A 14,345-nucleotide genomic window follows, 5' to 3' on the forward strand; every position below is an offset into this window, starting at 1 on the left:
AGATGAATATGGATTTGTATGTGTAGATGTGACACAGATTCATTACACAAATGATCCATTTATTTTAGGCTCACAAGCTCAATCTGTGTATTATCTTAAACATGGTCAAAATGAAAAATGGCATGCAGTGGTAAGGGTAAGACCACGAAATTTGTATGATGTACCCGAGCAAGAAAGTGAACCAGAGCCATATCAACTAATTGACTTGGTTGAAAGGGGAGAAATAAGTCTTCAAGTAGAATCGGATAATGATAATGTTACAATACAAAGAGAAGACATTGATGGAGTGAGTGTTGAAGCACCTTCTCTCAATAACGAGGAAGAAATAGACCTAGAAGTTATTGATGAATCTGATGGTGAAAATGGAGATAACTTCAATAATTTTTCATCAGATGGAGAATATCTTTCTGAAGATGAACATGAAGCCGACGAAGATGATGATTGGTTGTGATTTTCAGTTAGTGCACAAGATAATTTTACTTATTACAATAACTTCTTTTAAAAGATTTAGCTCCTCCCATCTACATGCATCTTAACCGTTATGCTTGGTGTTGAAAATAATGTTATCTGAATTATTTTTTGGACATCTGGTGTTGCTCCATTTTGCTGATTCTTTTTTTGGTCTATAATTACTTCATGAAAATTGTAAGATGGAAACTCGTCTAGTGCGTGATCAAAAAATGGTAAAAGAGGGCATAAAGGCACTGGCATCCCATATGCAAATTTCTAAGGTACAAGCGTTAATGATCAATTTCTTTCTTTTGATCCTAAGAGTATTTTGATTATGCTATTCTTAAAAAACTTGTCCTAGTTATTTTGATGTTATAACATAGTTTCTCTTTATTAGATCAATCATCTTTCAATTCCTTATATTTGCTATGCTTAACAGAGTGGTTTTCCATCTGCAATTCTCAACATTATTACCGATTCAAGTGATTCAGATGTTGCAAATCCTACAAGTCTTATGAATGACATTGGGGTAAGTAAGTTTAAATTTTAAGTTTATTACAAGAGACTTTATTACTGAAGGATAGTTAGAGCTCATTCATCTAATACAAATCATATGATTTGTAAGTAGATTCTTTAAAAAAATAACTGATTTGATTTTTAAATTGTCATGGTATCTTGATATGGTAACTACAATGTAAAATTTATAAAAAATGAAAAAAGTGCTTAGATTCTTAATGTTTTTTAATGATTGGACTTTAGATTGTACAATGATTTGTCCATTCCGTAAGAAAATCCAATTTCAATATGCTAATGTTCTTTATGTCTTATCATTGGATTGTTGGTTTGAATGGCAAGTGAAACTCAAAAGTCAGCCTCTTATCTATTTATTTTCAATGACATAAGTATATGATTGTTATTATTAGTTATACTTTTATAAAGACAAGGCTTCAAATCTTCTCTTTTGACTACCAAATAAGAACCATAAGTTGATTTGTTAGAGAACAATACATCAAACAAAAAAGATGTATTGTTCTCTAACAAATCAGCTCGTGGTGCTCATTTGGTAGTCAAAAGAGCATATTTGAAGTTCTCTTTCAATTTTGAGTAGTCATTGAAAAAATAATTTGATTGGACTATGATTTACTTTCCCGTATTATATGTTGTGCATATATTATATGAGTTCATGTGGCCACTATTTAGTCTTATTTCTCTTCTAAGTGCAAGGTCTATTTGAATTAGCTTCCCAACCCCCACAAATGTAAAGATAAGATTGCATATATTTTATTCTTTTGATACCAAGTTTATAAATTACATTGAATATATTATTTTCATTGATTTTTTTTAAAAAATGTAATTATATTTATCTTCTTTTGTAGGATGAACGTGCTTAAACCAACACTACTTACAATATGATTCATGTCATACACAAGCTATCGGGGGGATATTTACCTGTTAAGTTACTAGTAGATTAGTACTACTTAATGATATTTCTTATATTATGTTTTTATTCATTTCGTAAATTAAGACATCCTATGTAGAAATTTTTTAGTTTTTTAAAAATTCCAAATATCTAGTGCATCAGTTCTATGTATTGACGTTTGATACTATTATATATATTTGTATGCGTTAATTTATATATGAATTCATGGATTTTATTAACTTTAAATGTAAATTATACATGTAGCAACTAATAATAAGTTGTTACTAAAGATTTACCAGAAATATTTATTCACAAATAGCTTAAATGTGATGACTAATTGTAGATAAAAAAAATGTAATTATAGCCACAATAATTGTTGTTGCTAAAAGTCTAAATAACAGATTGATAACCGATTTTTCTGTCCATTATTTGCAACTACTAATTTTATTGGGAAAAATAATAATTTATTGCAACAATATTTTTGGTTGCTAAAGATTTACATAAACAACAATTGTGTACTTTTTACCAACAAAATATAATTTATGGTAATAACTTTTTTTGTTGTGTAAGTTAACTTTTTACAACATTTTTTTTTTGTTGTTGCAAAACATTTCCCAACAGCATTTTAGGCAACAATGTGCAACAAAAATATTTTTGTTACTAAAAGTACTTTTGGCAACAACATTGAATAAATTGCAACAAAATATTTTGTTGGAAAATCCCTTCTCCCTTGTAGATGCAAGCTGAAGAAAGGAAGAAGGGCGAGCCTGAGGATCGCCAGGAGCACTTGGCGTGTCGTTGAGTGGCTCATCTAACCGCCTAAAGTTCCAGTGTGTCAACCCTGAAGGAAGAAACCAAGTCGGCGACAAAAATGAGCAGTCGACGAATCACCGAACACTTCCACGAAGCAAAGTTACAACGCCCAAAGTTACTGAACTTAAGGATGTTGAATTCCAAGGCAAAAAGGCGATGGAAGAGGTCAAAGGGCAGCTCGCTGAGTAGTTCAGCAAACCCGACTTACTTCGCCAAATGGCCATTCGTATCTTATTTTTGGCGACTATAATTAGATTTTGAACATTTAGTTGAGCATCTGAATACATTTTGGAGAAGACGATTTTAGTTTAGAACAATTTTCTCTTTAGTTTTTCTTAGTTTTTGAAGAACCTTAGAGATTCAATTTAGAGATTTTGGAAGTGGGTTTCGAATATTCTGCAAATTGAGCATTGTAAAGACTCTCTTACCCAATTTATGGATAATCGATTTGGTAATCATTTTTACCCTTTTATGATGTTTGGCTAAAACCCCAAATTCTTGGGGTGTGATCATGTGATTATGGGTTGAATTAGTTTATGGATATTGTTAATTACTAGTTCAAATGCTATTTTGAAGTGAGTTTAATCATTAATTGAGGTTTAATTTATGAATTATAGTTGCAAATGCAGTTCTACTTTTGTGTTCTTGGCTTGCTCGAGAGAAGTTTTAGAACTAAGATTATTGATTAATGATTTGTGGGTATTAGGTTGAGCTGGGTTTAGCTCGAGAGAGTGAATCCTAAACCCAATCTTACCCATCTAGCTTGAAAGAGTGGATGAATTAAGGTGTGGGATGTTCTTCATTGTCATGCTTGTTGATGTTCGAAAGAAATCACCTGATTCAGGGTAGTTGTTCGAGAGAAAGCTATCTCCCTTATAGTCTAGCCTACTCACTGATTTTTAGTTGTTTACTAGTAGTTTTAATCACCCATATACCTATATTTGCCTATAATCGATAACATCCCGAGAATCCTTCTCTCTATTGTTATTTCGAATTGTTTGTGACTGCTTGTAGTTGATAATTGCAAACTAAAGCCCCCATCTGACATTCGTGTCACCCCTTTAATTTGATTAATATTTTTTTCGATAATTTCTATTCCTATGGTTGATTAGACCACGTTTGTACTTCCTATTTGAATTTAAAACACGTACCACTCCATGTGGGATTTGACCCCAACTCATTTAGTTGGGTTTTATACTGATTTATGATCGTTGACACCTAGAATTGGATGAGGTGTGCTTGAAACTTGTATCAAAATGGCGCCGTTGCCGGAGAGTGGTGTTGTTTAAATTCTTTTGGTGAAGTTGAATTGTGTTCTTTTTAGTCATAGTTGAATCTACTTATTTTATTTTTGGTTTTGTGTTGATTGTGTTAAAACAGATGAGGAGATGAGCGTTAACAAAAGTAATAGTTGCCAAGTGGGCCACCAAGATGATGTTGGGAACCTAAACGATGTCAATTACCTAGTCCAAATGGGTGGTGTTGGTGCCATTCGTTTGCCTCTAGCTGAAGGAAACACTGTTTTTCACATTACAAGCACAATCCTTCAGCTCCTACAACTGAAGGGTTTATTTGGGGGGCTGGCTCATGAGGATCCCCATGAGCATATTGAGAACTTTGTGGATGTCTGTGGGTCGTTCTCATTTAAGAACATATCGCAAGAATTAGTCCATCTGAGGTTGTTCCCATTCTCTTTATTGGGTGAAGCCACTAAATGGTTGGTTGAGTTACCGAGGGACTCTATCACCTCTTGGGATGAGCTGACCACAACATTTCAGGTGAGATTCTTTTCCCCATCGAAGATGATGACTTTATGGGATGGAATCCAAGGTTTCAAACGCGTGGAAGGTGAGAAAATCCATGAGACATGGCTGAGATTTAAGAAGCTGGTGCTTCAATGCCCAACTCATGGACTTCTACATAATGTGCTGCCTCAACATTTCTATAGATGCCTTGATTCGATAAACAAAAGAGTGGCTGATCAACTTTCTCCAGGTGATCTAATGCAACAGCCCTATGCAATGGCATCTCAACTCCTTTATTGCATGACCAATATTAACAGGGCATGTGAAACGACCCCAAAAATGCCCGAAAATGTGCTTCGAAAACACCTAAAATTGTAATTTCCATATATCTCAAAATCCGTGCATCATTTCGGAAATTCGACTTCATATTCTTATTCAGGGGGTCAAATTGAGTGGGAAATGAGTCTAACCCGAATTTTAGAACAACCGTATCAAAATTTGAAAATCGAAAAAAATGCGATTTTGAGGGTCAACTTTAAAGGGGAATATCTCTCAGCACACAAGGAACTGGAAGGAGCTCAAACTATCAAAATTAAAGCTCTGTGAGTTAGCTTTCCAACGCAATTTGTTTCACCTCATTCCGAGTTAGGATGAAGGAGTTATGACCATTTTCGTAAAACCTGTCCGGCAGAAAATGCAAATTCCAGTAGCCGAAAACACTGTTCACCCGCCTCAATTTTTTTCTAAGTGTTGGGACGTTTTTATAAAAAGGGGACATATCCATACTTAGTCATTCAACTTCAAAACGTCCAAAAACTCTCTCTAAACCCTCTCCAAAAATTCCACCAAGATCATCAACCAAATTCAAGGATCCCAAGCTTTAATTCCGGATTCAAGATTCAATCTCAAGCAATTCTCCATTCCAATCTTCATCAAGAATTCTCCAAAGTTGAGGTATGTGGGTTGATTGTGGAAACCTTCCTTTCCACAAGTCCAACCATTTATCCTCTATTTTACTTCAAGTTTATGGGTCCTTATGATCATTTATGAACTCTTGAATTATGGAATTATTACTACACATCCTATTATGGTCTATTTTTGTATATTATCATGAAATGGAATGATTATATGATGTTTATGGTTTTCATGCCTCAATGATCAAATTATGAAGGTTGTTATATATGTATATATATATGTATGTTGTTGGTGGGCTGTTTTATATGGATTTTGAAATTGGTTGGACTTAGTACTCTTGAAACACATGATTTTATTTACATGAACAAGTAGCCCACCATATGTTTGATAAAATGCCATTTATAGAATTCTTATGAAATGGAAGGTCCAATGTACGTCCTATGAGTCGGATGATTATATAAGTATTGAAATGATGATGAAATGGATACATGTATATGATTTTCTCTATATACGTGTTGTGAGTCGACCAAGCCTAGTACGGGGGGTAGTAGGCCCGTATAACCGTATCGAGGGGTTGGTACCTTGGTTGCCTAGTACGGGGGGTAGTAGGCCCGTATAACCGTATCGAGGGGTTGGTACCTTGGTTGCCTAGTACGGGGGGTAGTAGGCCCGTATAACCGTATCGAGGGGTTGGTACCTTGGTTGCCTAGTACGGGGGGTAGTAGGCCCGTATAACCGTATCGAGGGGTTGGTACCTTGGTTGCCTAGTACGGGGGGTAGTAGGCCCGTATAACCGTATCGAGGGGTTGGTACCTTGGTTGCCTAGTACGGGGGGTAGTAGGCCCGTATAACCGTATCGAGGGGTTGGTACCTTGGTTGCCTAGTACGGGGGGTAGTAGGCCCGTATAACCGTATCGAGGGGTTGGTACCTTGGTTGCCTAGTACGGGGGGTAGTAGGCCCGTATAACCGTATCGAGGGGTTGGTACCTTGGTTGCATGTTTAGAGGTGGTGTTGGACAAGTTGTGTATTATGCTTGAGCTTGACTCATCTATGGTATTTAAGTATCATTTCTTCTTTTTTTTTTCTTGCTCCCTTAGTCCCGATTTCCCCCTTGATTATGCTTATCGCTTATGGTCATTTTAATTGCTTCCGCGACCAATGATGTGTAAGATACGCTATGAGGCTTGTTTGGGGTTCCTTCGGGTTCCCCATTCGCCGGTCACGTCTAGGCCCTAGGCTTGGGTCGTGACAGCATGGTACACTCGTGAAGACCATGTCTCTCCTCTCACTTATAAAATGACAAAATAGTAGATAAAAAAGGATCAAGAGAGAGACCAAAATATGGCCAAAATGATGACCCAATTAGATATATTTGCTAAAAATGTCATGGGTGCTGGTGCTTGGAGTGTTAATGTTGTGGGTGTTGGTGGAATGAATCCCGATGAAGCAAAATTTGAAGCGTTGTACAATGAGGAAGTAAACTTCCAAGCCAGCCAAGGAGGAGGTTATCGTGCAAACTACCCAAGACCGGGTGGAAATCAAGGATGGAATAGAGATGAGGGTTGGAGAGACCATGACAGAGAATGGCGTGATCGTAACACCATTTGGAAGGAAAGAAAGGGGGAGAAAGATAGGTATGTTCCTCCCCATGAGCGTCAAAATCCCAAAGAATCTAAAGGTGCCGGACATAAGATATGCTTTCACTCATTCTCAACAAAGTTAAAGGGTCCGACAAAGTGTTAAAAGAGATGAAAGAGGATGTCTCAACTCTCAATCAGACGGTGAACGCTCACTCAGTCTCTATTAAGCAGTTGGAGACCCAAATGGGTCAAATTTCATCACATTTGAATCCAAGACAACAAAGGGGTTTCCTAGTGATACAATGGCAAACCCCAAGAATGAATCTTGATTTGGTACTTGCGTCATGCCATGACGTTAACTAAGGCTTCTTGGGAGGCAACCTAAGTTTTTAATGCTCTAAGTTTGATTTTGAACAACGGGTGTTGATTGTGCAGGTCGAAAAGTGGAGTGTGTTTGAGATTGTACAGTTTGGCAAGCCAAAAAGTCCTATCGGCGAGCCAAGTGCTCAATCGGCAACTCACCGAACAGGTCGGCGCGCTCGATTTTGTCCGCCGTTGTGATCCCCAAATTGACTGGAGATCCTGTAAAAATCCGCGAGAGAAGTTATTACTTGGCATATCACCGAGTGATTCGGTGTGGTTGACTAATACCGCCGAAAGGGCCGTGAGCTAAAAGGTTTTAAAAGGCCAAATGGTTTAAAAATTCAAAATCTTTTATATTTTCTCATTTGAAACTCCGTACACTCTCACCCGCACCTTAAATCTTCCATATTTTCCCATTTTATTGTTTTTGAGTTGGTTCTCGTGCTCAGATTTGGATTACTTTTCCGCCTAGCTTATCAAACTTTCTATTCGATATTCAGGTTAGTTTTCTGAACCCCAAACTTTAGTTTAGTGATTGAACTCAAATGCTATCTGTAATTATGTGTTATTTTGTGTTATTTTTTGTTGGGGGATTGTTTAAATGATGTTTTATGTGTCAGATTGCCTGTATTTGTGTTCGAATTTGTGCCTAAATGCTTAAAATGATGGTTTCCCGAGTTTTGTGCATTAAAATTGATCATAAATTGTTGTGTTGCTCTTAGTTTATGTTGGGTATAGTTGGGTGAAGTCTAAGTAACTCCCAATTGTGCTAAATGACGTACTTTACCTAATGATGGAGCATTTGACGTCATTTTTAAGGTCATAAGTTGTCAAATGGCCAATTTTTGCCAAATCAGCGGAAGTCTGAGTACCCCGGAGGTATGGGTCGATTGGGTATGGTCATAATTGCATATTGTATGTGTTTGATTTTTATTTCGGGGGCTGCGGGCTTAATTTTGGGAAATGGGGTTGAAATTTGGCACGTTGGGTAGTTTGGCAAGTTGGGTCGAGCTCGCCGAACGGTTCGGCGGTTGGCCAATGTCCCCCTTGATCACCCTTAATTTCTCAATATTCCTTAGTTTGAGTCTGTAACTTTTGGTGGGAAGCCTGAGTTCGCCGAGTGAACTCGGCGACGCACCGAAAGGTTTGTTTGATCATTCTTTCTGCGCCCCTAACCCCTAAAACACATTGTAATATTCAGCGGGCTAGTCTGAGTTCACCGAGTGATGTCGGCGATTCATCAAAAGACCCTGAACATCGCCGACCTGCCATTTTTCTGGAAATTTTTTACGCCAATGCTTTCGGTGAGCCCAATCTGGCTCACCAAAGTGACTCGGCGAGTCACTGATTGGTTCAGCGGGTCTTTCTGCAACTTGAATTTTGCAAATTTTCTTGACTTTTTTTGATGTGTTTTGCAGATATGACTAGGACTTATTGGGATGAAAGTGACATGCTGCCCCGCAAACGGACATGGGGCATTGTGATAAATGAGGGAGCTGCTGCTTCCAACAAAAAGGGCAAGAAAGCACCTCCGCAGGGAGTCAAGGGAAAGGGTAAAGCGCCCGTTGTTGAGAGACTAGAGCATAACTCCGGCAATGATGGGGAGTCTTTTGATTCTCAGGTCTCACTCTTCCAGCCTGAGTATGACCAACCACTATAGACTCGACGAGCAGAAATTTGTGCTAGGGTTCGTGAAGATCCGTCTAGGATCCTGGAGTCTACCCCTCCTGCTATTGATACTGTGCCAGCTCCGACACAGATGGTGGTTCCAACACCAGCAATTTAGTGTCCTCCTCCCCGGTTACTCAACAGGCTAAAGGCCATGGGATTGAGGACCATTCTGGAGGAAAAAAGACTGTCCACGGATGGCGTGGTGGACATGTACCCTTTGGTGTGGGACACTCTCCGGTTCCACAAATTTGAAATATTCACCAGGCCCCGTGGCTCATACATTCCCACCTGTGCCAGAGAGTTCTACACAACATATAGTGATCTAGTACCCCAGGGGAAGAAGAAGGCCAGTGCCTTCAGATCGGTGGCATCTGTAATGGTACGGGAGAGGATTGTGGGATGCTACAATGATGATAGCAATGCTGCACTTGACAGAGCTACAAGGTTTGAGCATGATTACGAGAGCATGACTACAACACAAACTCTGGATGAACATAATGGTTGGCTTTCTCCCCTCATTTATGACACCACCCCGAGGTGGATTGAGGTTGGAGCCCCTATTGAGAAGAAGGACTTAAATATAGCAGCCCAGTACTGGTTCAGGTTCATCAACAATTCTATCATTCCCTTGCAGAATGAGTTCATCCTCCGCCACCCAAAGACGTCCTGTCTCTGATCGATTATAGCAAGGAAGATGCTAAACTTGGGACTGATTATATAGTAGGAGATGGCCATGAGGGCCAAGCAGCGCCAGCCATCCCTTTCTTTCCCAGTGCTTATTATAGAGTTATGTCGGCGTGCTGGAGTTCTTCTTGACGAGAAGAGTGATGTTGAGGTCACACCCATATCCTCCATCGACATCCGGCACATAGAGGCTGAGTACACATGGGATGAGGCGAATAGGAGGAGAGAAACTCTGGTGGATACATCCCCGGTGGTTGATGTTGATTCTATACATGAAGAGGCAACTTTGCCTACTCCGGCCTCTAGGCCTTCAGGTACATCTACTTTCACTCCTTCCAAGGCCCCAGGTTCTACCACTGCCTCCCAGCATTCTACTTCAGGTACCACTGCCTCGAGGACTCTGATCACTCAGGCCATGCTCCTCAAGATGGGGCACCTAGACCATTCAGCAGATGTGCGGACTTCCCGGCTAGAGGCCGAGGTGCCTTGGATGATTGAGCGAGCCATCTCAGCTGCTTTGACACCCCTCCGGACATCTATTAATGCTCTCACAGCGAGAGTAGAGACTTGTGAGAGGCAATATGGGGTTACTACTGCAGTTAAGACTTTGAAAGCTGAGGTCTCCGAGTTGAGAAAGTATGCGAACCATCTTAAGTCCACAGACTTCACTTCATTATTTGAGTCATCAGAGGTTATTGACGTTCCAAGTGCAGAAGTCCTGGCCAGTTCTGATATGGCTCCGGCTACCAGCAGAGATGATACTAGGGAGGATACTGTTGTTGTTGATTATGAGGCTGAGACTGAGACCGAGACCGATGAGGAGCAGCTTGGGGAGTGAGATGCAGTTGTGTATGATGATCTAGCCGACTTGGAGGGTGCTATTTTCGAGACTGCCCGACAGACCACCTTGAGAGACACCACTATGGCTGGGTCGAGTACAGTTACAATTGATGTTACACTGGACATTGATTCCCCGATAGACGGAGCAACTGAGTAGACATGATGAAATCTTTACCTCCCTCTCTGTTGTTTTATTGATATTTGTGTTTTTAGTTGCATTTGAGGAAAACTGCTTTTCTTTTGTTTGTGGGGTGAGTTATTTCCATACCTACCTCTTGTGATTACATTTTAGTTTGTTAATATTGGGTTTTGTGACTTATATGTGATCTATTTTTTTGGTTTTGATCTTATTTTGTGGATGTTTGAGCTTATTGCTCCTTGTTTTGAATGGAAATGGTTTTTGACCTATTTTGAAAATTTTGTGCCACCTCTATTTGTTGTGATTGTGGCTGTTCTTGTGAGAATTTGAGTATCGATTATGATCAATACCGATGAGTTAAATAGTTTTCTTAATTGAACGAAATGAATGTGCGGCTACGATGAGGCCAAATGAAGTTGTGTAGACAATGTGTGGACTTTTTGCATCTCGTTGTGACTAGCCGGTTATCGAATGAGTCTCTTGTGATGAACATTGCACACTAGCTAGAAAGTGTGGAGTGTTGTTTGATATTGGTACCAATGCCTTGTGTGATGAGCTTAGTTTGAACATTTTGTGATGTCACCTAGAATTTTCTCCGTTGGTCCGGTTGACTAAGTGATGCAAGTACTTGAAATGATCTTAGGCAACAATTTTAAAGAGTGAAACAATTTGACAATATCTCTCTTTTTTGGCCAACCTTGTGAGATGTGTGAACCTTGCTTGAACCCCATTGAGCCTTATCCTTTTCTTGGAAGAAACTTGAAACTATTTTGACTCCTCTTTATCCATTCACCCATAACACTCATGATGTGTGGTTTGTTTGAATAGCCAACTTAGGCCAAAAGCCTAAGTTGGGGTGTGGTGAGAAGAGAAGGAGAATCAAGATGTGTAAAATAAAATGCCCCTTTGAGAATGGTTTTGAAAAAGATGGAACTCCTCCATATAAAAAAAAGAAAAAGAAAAAGAAAAGAAGGAAAAAGTTGTGAAATAAAGTGATGAAAATTGCAAAAGAAATAGGGTGTCCGGTAATTCATAAAAAGTTGAATAATGGGGAGTATTATTAGCATGTTTGAAATGTTAAAGAAAAGGAGGAAAGTGATGTTCATGCCACATGTCACGACCCAGGGGTACCCCTTAGACGTAACACGGCATACTTGACCCCGAAGGGGTCTCATACAAGCCCTTAGCATAATCATACACATAAAGTCATAGAAATGATGCGGAAAAAATCAAAACTTTTACAATCGAAGTCAACTTCTTTTGCATAAACGAATATAAGAGTCTAGACCTTGTATCAATTACCATCTAGTACATTAGAGAGTACAATTAGGGTCAAAGCACTTCATATCAATAAAGTCTCAAAAATAGAAGGTACAATAGAAGCTAGAAAAGAATAACATCGTGTCCTCGAACCATGAGGACTCAAAAAGTTTAGGGAATAGTCAACCCAAGATTCACTTGAAAGAAGAAGTATGTCTCAACGACTGGAACCTACACTCATAGTAAATGTAGAAAATATGGGTTAGCACAAATAATGTACTAAGTATGGAAGCCATGCATAAAAAATCCTTGAAACATGCATAAAAGGGACATTTAGTTGAAATCATGCATTTATCAAGTTTAAATTCCACTATGCACATATATGAAGAAACATAAGTCAAACCAACATATAAGCAACCTCAAGCCATACTAGTGCAATGCAAAGGTAAGATCCCATAACTATACCAAATGCTAAGTATCATACTTAGGTCACCAACATCATACATATCTTGCTTTTGCCTCATTCATAACCAATATACATAAGTAAGGAGTTATTCATGTTCCTAACTGTTAACAAGTAAAGTAAACCTTAACAACTATACATATCTTACATACATAATCCATAAGTCTTCATAACATAAGAGAACCTCACCATAACCTCTCTTAAAGCCTACTTGTGCAATGCATAAGTGAAGTCCCATACCCCCACTCATACTAAGTAGTACCTCTAAATTAGTTATAGCTAAAGTCCATGTTATTTTCATAATTCATATTCTTATCATATAGGGAAATATAGCCTTAACCGACATAGACCATGTGTGCTACATGGAATCCGGTGTCTTACCCCCATACCGTAAAGAGATGTCCTACTTGCCTAAGGTAGAACTAACATAATTAGCTTTTAGGTGGATCCACTATCTAAGACCTATGTGGGCACATAGTTATGGGATAATGAGATTGCTACTAGAAACCCAGCCTTTCTAACGTCAAAGGTTTCCATCTTATGAGATAACTAACATTGGGAAGCCGAACTTCTAACGTAAAAGCTTCTATCTCATTTTCATATCCACTCGGTACTAAGGATAATTCCCTTTAAAAGTCATATTAAGTCTTTACTTAAGTTCATGTTCATGAAAGAATGCACTAGGCACTCAAGTCAACATGGTATAATAATAGCTCATGGATTCATTAGGTGAGAATGTCCTTTCAACCTTAGAATCATCAAATTTTGAATAAACCTTTCACATCATATTCATAGTGTTTCATGAGAATAACCTTTCAATCAACACAACCATAGTATCATAATCATAGACCTTTCATGCATAGTCATGTGTAAGGTTATAGGGGAAATAATCTTACAACAATACCACAATTACACAATAGTCATAGGATCATCACTAGCTAAGTTAATCATGAGTTCATATGCAATCCTCATCAACATGTATAAACCCTAACAAGTTTCCCTTCAAGGCTATGAACCAAGATAAACTCTAACTTCTAGAATTACCACATTGGATCGAGGGATATCATGATTCAACAAGATAATCAATGTAAACATAATAAATTGTCATGCTTCCATGGTAAATCAAGCCACACCTTAGTTCATAATTTAAAAGAGATGGGGGAATCATGGGTCCAAAGGAGATTTTAATTAAAATCCAAAAATAATCATTATTCCAATCATAAATCATCATAACCAATCATAATAAACCATAATTAAACAATTGAAAATGTTTTGAAGAAAGACCCACGACATAGATGGAAACCCTATTTTTTGGGGGGATTTGGAAGTCTTAAAACATAGTTTGAAAGGGCTCCTTGGGTGATAGCTACCCAAAGATGAAAAGCATCCATACCTTAGGTTGATTTCCACAAGAAATTGGAGAATAAAGGCTGTTTCTTGAACCCCTAGCTTGACCTTGTTCTAGCTCTTCAATGGAGTCTTAGAGAGAGAATTTTTGGAGAGGGGAGGTAGTTTCTAATTTTTGAGTTTTGGGGAAATAATGAGTTGTAAGGGTAGTTAATAGTCCTAAAAGCCTTAAATATGTATAATAAAACCATAAAAACCGTCCCCTAACACTAACTAATTAATTAGGAATTTACTTACCTACCCCTCACTTGGCCGAACCTAGGCAACTTCAGGTGTGACTCACGAAACCCCCACCCACGAACCGTGGGTGGGGTCACGCCTCGTGCTGGTAATCTGTCGTTTGCTTCAGAGAGTGGGAGGACCAGGGAAGGCCAAGCCTCGACCTACGAGCCCTACCTATGGGGTGTGGGTCCACCCACATTTCGTAGGTGCCCATCCGTAGGTCTTGCTGATTTTTTGACAGCTTTTTGGGCTTTCTCTTGGGTCCTCCTCAAGGACCCTTGGTGTCCTTGGGGTCATTCCTTGAAGTTTAGGTCCTAAAACATTAGGGGAGGTTATTTAACGACTCTTTTCGTTACGTTTAACCCCATTAAG

At 38.8% G+C, this 14,345-nt stretch overlaps 1 long non-coding RNA gene and 1 pseudogene across 1 annotated transcript; both read left to right on the plus strand.

Annotated features, from left to right (window-relative positions):
* LOC102580218 (L-tryptophan--pyruvate aminotransferase 1-like) overlaps positions 1-14,345 on the plus strand; it is a 41,051-nt pseudogene that overhangs the window by 9,266 nt on the left and 17,440 nt on the right.
* Positions 719-1,940, plus strand: LOC107058355 (uncharacterized). The gene is made up of 3 exons (XR_001471983.1): positions 719-731; positions 890-979; positions 1,827-1,940. It is a non-coding gene; the product is annotated as an uncharacterized lncRNA (long non-coding RNA).

Source organism: Solanum tuberosum, unplaced genomic scaffold, assembly GCF_000226075.1.
Source record: "Solanum tuberosum cultivar DM 1-3 516 R44 unplaced genomic scaffold, SolTub_3.0 scf00002, whole genome shotgun sequence".
Taxonomy (NCBI): Eukaryota; Viridiplantae; Streptophyta; class Magnoliopsida; order Solanales; family Solanaceae; genus Solanum; species Solanum tuberosum.